Source organism: Sinohyriopsis cumingii, chromosome 18 (assembly GCF_028554795.1).
Source record: "Sinohyriopsis cumingii isolate HCF-2022 chromosome 18, ASM2855479v2, whole genome shotgun sequence".
NCBI classification, from domain to species: domain Eukaryota; kingdom Metazoa; phylum Mollusca; class Bivalvia; order Unionida; family Unionidae; genus Sinohyriopsis; species Sinohyriopsis cumingii.
Window position 1 is genome coordinate 5,928,431 of NC_142978.1, and position 8,185 is coordinate 5,936,615.

General features: G+C 35.1%; 1 non-coding gene across 1 annotated transcript; it reads left to right on the plus strand.

Moving 5' to 3' along the window:
- Positions 1-480: 480 nt before the first annotated feature.
- On the plus strand, positions 481-553 carry Trnar-ucg (transfer RNA arginine (anticodon UCG)). Its single transcript has one exon. It is a non-coding gene; the product is annotated as a tRNA-Arg (tRNA).
- The last annotated feature ends 7,632 nt before the right edge of the window (positions 554-8,185 follow it).

Below are 8,185 nucleotides of genomic sequence, written 5' to 3' on the forward strand. Positions count from 1 at the left end.
GGTGCATAAACTTCTGCTATGAACTGCCATTGACTTCTCTGGTCAAGTGGATAATATTCTTATGCTTTGTTTTAATATAGGTATCCGAAAATATGGACCTTTCTGACCTCACTTGTGTATTTTATTTTTTTATGATTTTTTATGATAGGCCGGTGATTGCGGCATTAAATTTGTGCATAAAGACTGCCTCCTGCCCCCCCCCCCCCAAACATCGCTGCTTAACTCTATTCGGAAGTGCTCTTTATTATCGTCTACATTCCTCTTACTGTACAGCACAGCATAAATAATAACACACTAGGCAGAAACAAAATACAATAAAAAGCGTGAGCAATTTGTTGCCATGTTTCTCAATTACATATATAAAAATAGGCTAAACATCGCAATTGAAATGTTGGAAAATAACCAGAAAAATGATTCCCTATGAAAGCGCATGAATCGATCTGTTTAACTAGACAATATTAACATTTACTTTCGTCTGCGGGCCCCGTGGCCTAATGGATAAGGCGTCTGACTTCGGATCAGAAGATTGCGAGTTCGAATCTCGTCGGGGTCGATATGTTTTTATTTTTATATATACATTTTTTTTTTGTTATCTCTGTCTTTAAAATTGTTTGTATGTACACCATTTTCACTACAGATATTTTTTTTCTTCTTTTTGTTTGGGATTTACAAAAAGGCCACACATTTTATTAAGAGGTCGGAAAGTTGGGCGGAGCGCATGCTACCAAAGATGATAATGAATATATCAATGACTTTGCAGTACATTGATTTTGCGTGCACACTATCTATATTATTTATGGTGACCAGGGTATTCAGAGTATAAGAAATTTTTTTTCCTTAATAACAATAACAGTTGTTATTTGCCCGATCGATATTTTGTCATCATTATGTTTTTCTTCATTAATTATACTGAGTTGTCTTTAAACCAAGCATGCATTCAGATATACAGACACACATAATACAATCATATATACATATACGTATGCACACATCCATCCATCCGTCCGTGCACACACACACACACACACAAACACATACATACATACATACATACATACATACATACATACATACATACATACATACATATATTGTACTACATATATTGTACCACAGTATTTCTGAACGTACCTAGATACGTACAACGGTGTACCACAGTTATATTTGGGATCAACAATTCAGTGTTCTTGAGCAGCGGCCTAACATATTTTCGTTTTATTTATATCTGTCAATAGTTGGAAAAATATTTTGCTCTCATTTATAGCAAAATAATAGCATATCATAGCCATAATATTATTTGGAAAAATTATAATTATCTTGAGATACAAAAGAAGAGAATTTGAGAAAAGTACGTAATGTTCAGACAGAACAATAGCGCTCCTGAAAATCAGGATAATTAGCTGCGTTACAAAGGAATACATATATTTAACAATGTCACATATGCTAGTAAATACCTAAAACATTACGTGTTGTACTTTTTATCCGACATTTTTCCGAAAGTTTGATTTGTTTCCAATGTTTCATAACATTCCATTTGGCCACGGCGTTGGCATACATGACACGTGTCAAACATGTGACTAGAAGACTATAAATATACATAGACAAAACTACATATATGTTTTGTTCCGAGTGGGCGGAATTAACGAGACTAACGCGGTGTAATATTATGTCAAGGCCGTATCAAACGAGTTCTTTCCCAGACTCGAAATCAAACACTTTTGTGGTTTTGTATTTATTGCATATCTAATTTTAGTCACACATTATTTTCAAATTTTGCAAAAAATACGAATATATGCACACACAATATACAGAAGCGCACTCTAAATCTAAAGTTTTTCTCTGTACTTGATTTAACACGCAGACAGGAGGATTATTACATTTAATCCAACACAGAAGGAAATGAAATGTTTGGAACTCACACCACTACCCTACGGTAATAAAATTGGAAGATAGCCAATTTTTTATCCGTTGGAGGTATGTTTGATCATTCTCACAATTAGGAAACAATGTTAGCATAGAATAAATAAGTTAGGAGTTAAAAATTAGGCTCGGTTATGTAAGTAAATGTGGGAATCGTGTTTCATTGGTGCAGTTATAAATAGAATGCTTCCGGTATTAAACCTAATCTCGTAGCTGGCTATAGCGTAGTCAACAGAAACTTAAGTATTTTTAAAATAACATTTTAGGGTACACAATTTAAATACAAATGAAAGAAAAAACGATTTTCGAAGTTATACATTTTGAAATTAAAAAGGACATTTTAATGTAGTGATTTATACTCATAAATGCAGTTCACACTGTAACGTTACATTGGGAGGTGGAGATGTTACTGCCCTACGACATATGTGAAACAGAAAACAAAGATAAGAGAAAATGAACTTCTTGTGCATTTTGTTGGAATTCTGAAGCAAATCTTTATCGAATGGCGTTTTGAATAACACGCTGGAACTGGTTATACCGCCATGCTTGCGTGCGCGTGTTACGTCACGCAGATCCTTTTTAATATGGCCTGTGCATGACGGTCATGTCTGACTCATTTGCCGAATGTTTATCTAGATTAAATTACACAACTGTACTAGCTTTTCTTGGTCTCGCAACATCTAAGCTCCAGGACTTAAAATCATTCTGTGAAGGCGAGTATTGATCATCTTGCACGTTGGAACAAATAAGTTTAATTTTCCAGTCAGTAGAAGGAAGTTTAAATTGTACAAATAATTTAATCGCCTTGATCCTACCGATGTCTAAAGCAAACCTTTTTTTTTGTCCCCAGTTATCATGTCGTGTCGACTTGGCTTTCAGTAGTGACCACATCACATCGTGTCGACTTGTTTTTTTTAGTAGTGAGCACATCAAACTGAAAAACAGGACGAAATCAACTTAAACGCTAATTAAACGCGAGCAGTGATGGTGTTTTACACTTGAGCATGGAAGCTACAAGACTTTTGAGTAGATTTTATTCATGTAGCTCATTTAAAGTAGTTTGCCCACTGTGATGATTGCTATGGTTGGGGTGGGGTGCTTGCAATATTTTATTTAAACTATTTTAGAAGTGCCACCCAAGGCTTGATTTTGTGTTGGAAGTTAAATTAGTGAACGATAGATGTAAAGCTCAGAGCCCCCAGTCAGCAATGCCGACGGTTAGATGGTTAAATATACAACAGTTTGAAGTTCAATGAATAACAATTTAATAACAATTCAGCAATCAAATGATTCAAACTCCCAATTACACTCCTTCCGCTCGACACTTCCATAGTCTGTTGCATCACTTGATTAGCAGTGTGAGATCAATTTCCAGCTGTCCTTGTATTCTACTCATCTGTTGTATTCTTTCTCCTATTTCTCCCAGTTCCTTCTCTTCTTCCTCCCCAACACTCTTTTTGGAAATATTTGTTATTATTTTATAAATTGTTCTTTTGACTGATTATCGACAGAAAATGCAATTTTCCGATATATGTTATAACGAGTTGTCAATTTTTATATACTTTCGACTATATTCGACACCGCATAACAAAAGCACACAAATCCAGACAAAAAAAGTCGTATTAGGAAGGTGTATTTATAATGCAATATCAGATTGATGAATAAATCAACCAAACCGAAAGACTATGGTTTTACTTGTACCCCTATCAAGAGACCGCGAATTGGGAGATAAATTAATTTGGAAAATAACAAAGTCAGACAAAATCATATTTGAAATGGTTTTTTATGTGTCATTTGGATAAACTACAGAAATAAAATACCATATTTCTAAGTACGTCCTTACTGAGTTATCAAACATATTTTGACAAACTCAACAAATGTGTCGATGTTAGACAAAGCATAATAAAGACACATAAATCCTGACAAAATCGTACCTAAAATGTTTATTATTATTTGGAAATATATATTTTCGATAAATTATCGACACAAATGGCTACTTTTACACAGACAAACAGTGTCACAAAACAGCAGACAAAATCATGCAAAGTCATCACAGAAATTATTGTTATCATTGCTAACTTGAAAAATAATTGGAACCATTGTCCTTTTATGTAATAAATAGATGCTGAGAATTATTATATACCGGTATGTTCTGTGAAGACTGATTACATGTGTGTTTTTCATAATAATGGAAAATTCGATTATTTATTAATTAAATTTATTAATAAAGACAGAAACTGCTCAATCGGCTTTTGTTTATTTTGTTAAGACAGGTTCATGGCTTTGTTGACGTAAATCTTCGGCAGTCAGTCATTTATGGTGACATGATCTCTTGAACAACATATGGTTAAGAAAGCAGCAAAAAAAAAGCATTTGTTACGTTCAAAGAAAACCACCGCAAAACATTTAAATAGGCATTGCATGTGACGGCACCGGGAATAAATCCCCCAAAAATGTAACACCTGTATACCTTTGAAAAAATAGCCAATCAATTAAAAACATGCCAAATGATGCCTATTTATACTAGAGGACACGTAAATACTGGTTTATCAATTAAAAAAATTTACTACCTGTTAGCGTCATTGGATATTGTCATTCTGTACGTTCCCGTTGTTGTAATCGGACGTGCACATCGTCCAGGTCCGAGGAGTGAGCGAAGTTTACACACAGAAGCCATTTAGGCAGTCAGTGATTGCCTTTTTTCAGAATTTTGTTCCTATTTCACCATATGATATTTGGAATTATTTGGAACTCTTTGCAAGATATTTAGTCATTTATACTACTTACCATTATTTACATTGTGTGAATTTTCAAATATTGTTGAAATCTGAAATTGTTGATATGCTATGCAGCTTAGGGATGAAAAAGGGAAAACCTAGGGGCTTACTTCCCAAATGATTTGGAAATCACTCTGGAAGGGGGAACACTTAGAGCTTATAGAGAACAAGGATTTCAGGTCCTTGATCTTTCTGGAATACCAGAAAAAGATCGCCCTAGACCCGCTGAGATACTTCAGCACATGGTTGCCAGACGGACTACGGTGGAAGATATCAAGCGAATACAAAATGGAGGGGGGGGGGAGAGAAATATTTCCTTTTCTCTAAGGAAAATATTCCCTTGTATCCCAATGATTCCCTTTTTGGAGATCAGGGGAAATAAAATCAAACTTGGGGCCCCACAACCAATTACACGAATGTTGGGCGATAAATACACGGAAGTGCATTGCTCAGGACTCCACTTGGAAATTCCAACTTCGGAGCTTAAACACAAATTGGAAAAGAAGTTTGGAACCAAACTAATAATAGACAAAATGGCAGCTTGTTTGGTTTTTCCCTCAATACTCACTGGAGTGCGAATACTCCATATGAGTGAGGAGGACGCCAAAACGTTGCCCCCATTCTTTTATGTAATGGGCTTCATTGTTAAAACCTGGTATCGTGGGTGCTAGTACAATAGAACGTGCAACCAATGTGGGAAAACGGGCCACCTGCCATAGGCAATTCCAAATCCCACATCAAAGCAAACATATGCAGCTCAACTGCAAAAATGGACGAGAGCATAGAAAAGAAACTTCAGAAGGTTCCAGAACTAGTGAAAGAAACCGGAACTAAAACTAACCTGGAAGCTCAAATGGAAGTTCCAGAAGTCCGAAAGGAAGTGACCGTGGGGGATCAAACCTCAAACACATGCTCAGTTCCTTGGCAGAGCTACGAACAAACTAACTCTGCAGAAAACATAAGGCAGAAAATAAGAAAGGAAATTACAAAAGCAACAGGAGAAGAGAAAGGAAGAGATGAAGAAGAGGGAGACTATACCAGCAGAAAACACTATTGCTCCCTTTTATGAAATTATCGAGCCCAACTTCACCTCACGCAAAATTAATGAGAGTGAGGCAAACAACACCCAAGACATAGAAAATGTGTCCATAGGGATGGGTGAAAGTTCCATCCAAACTGAAACCGCTACCTCAGGTACGATTCCAGAGGAAAAAGAAAACAACAAAGGGGACGAGAAATTGGGGGCACCCAGACCTCGACCCCCAAAAATAACTAAAAAGGAAAAGGACACAGTTTACACCAAGGATTCCTACAGAAAAAGAAATTACAGAATTCATTAAAGAAAACATGACACTAGATGAGCGTATTGTACGCGCACTACAAAAGCTCTCCCCGAAATGGGAACAAAAAAATGGAGCCCAAAAGAAGGGCTGTCTCCCTTACACGGGGAGAACAAAGAAAACCATCATAAGCTTAGAACAATACAGGGCCAAGAAGGCCAACTAAATTATTTTAACATGTATAGTAATATATAATAATATAATAATAGTATAATATCAACTTTTAAAAGAAAAATTATCATCTCTAATACAAGTAGAAATGGAGGGATTAAACCTCAAAGTTCTCACCATAAACATCAACGGTATCAATGAAAAAAAAATTAATCTGCCTATCCCAAAATTATGATATTATACTTGTACAAGAAACACACACACACACACACACACACACACACACACACACATTACAAAAACTAGAATAAAAGCTGAATGCACTAGTTTTTGTAAACCAGCACAACTCGGAGATTAAATCTGGGGTAACCTCGATTTTAGGCGAAACGCCAAGGGATTAAATATTGAAGCTGAGCCTACGTCCCCTGAAATGATTATAAAAAACATATTTTATATCCTTTTTAACAACACACCTGCAAAAATGTGTACTAGAAAAATGCCTCATAAGTGGAGATTTCAATTGGGTTGACACCGATCTGGATAGATACGGGGGTATGTCTTATTCAGATATGGCTGCAAACCCATATGTTCAAACTTGTAAAAATAAAAATAATTTAAGACATATATATATATATATATATATATATATATATATATATATATATATATATATATATATATATATATATATATATATAGAAAGACACAATTGAATACATACATATGTATACTCAAATTAAGGGTAGCAGAATAGATACATTTTATATTTCAGAGATGTGTACGACAAATATTAATAAATGTATAATTTTTCCTGAACATATTTCAGATCATAAACCAGTCACAATTAATCTATGCGTGGTAAACCTGACCAAGTGGGGTCAGGGAATATGGAAAATGACACCCGATACGTATCGGGTGAAAATGAACAGTGCTCACCTAAACGATAAGGATTATGTGGGCACTGTTCAGAATTACCTGAATGATTTTATACAAAATGAACAACCGGATATTTTTGTAGAAAGTGAGAGGTTAAAAGAAATAATTAAAAAGATCTCTAAATATCACAACACAAAAAAAAAGAATATACATAAAGAATGGATCAGCACTGAATATAAAGAACTGCAAAACAAAGGAGGGGTAAAAACAAACGAAGATAAAAAGAAAAGGAATACTATAAAATACAGATAAATATCACAGAGGGAACTAAAATTAGAGCGGGAGAATTTAATGACTTGTATATCAAAGGGAGGGGAATTTATAGAAGATTAGAACTCAAAAGAGGAAAAGATAAAAAGACAGATATATTAAAGAAAAACAACAAAGTGATAACCAACAAAAAAGAAACCTTGAAGGAAATTCAAGACTATTATTCGAAACTATACACCCCACAAAACATTGATCCAAACGTCATGGACCATTATATTAATAATACCAAGTTAAATAAAAGTCCAGATGATGCTCGTATATTGTGCGACGGATTCATCACAATTGATGAAGTCCGAAGCGCAATAAAAACTCTATAAAAAAAAGGTAAGGCGCCGGGTTCTGATGACCTTACAACTGACATCTACATAAAATTTCAAGAACAGCTAAGTCCAGTACTCGAACTCTTATTTAATAATATCATTCTCACGGGAGAAATGACGAATTAAATGAAAAAAAGGAATTAATACCCTTATCTTTAAAGGGAAAGGTGAAAGGGAAGGCACCGGGAACTAGCGTCCTATCACCTTACTTAACACCGAATACAAAATTCGTAGTAAAGTATTGACGCATAGAATAAGTACATGCGTATGATCACTAATTGACCTCAATCAAAGCTGTGAAGGTCAAGGACGAACTATTTTAAACAATTCTCTCTCCATTGGTTCTATCATTGATTTGCTGGAGCACAGGGGTGAGAAAGGAGCCATGCTGCTATTCGATCAGGAGAAAGCCTTCGATCGTATAAGCATGGCTTTATTATGAAAGTTCGGAATAATTGTGGATTCGGTGAAAACTGTATTAGTTGGATCCGAACTATGTATAATGACATCT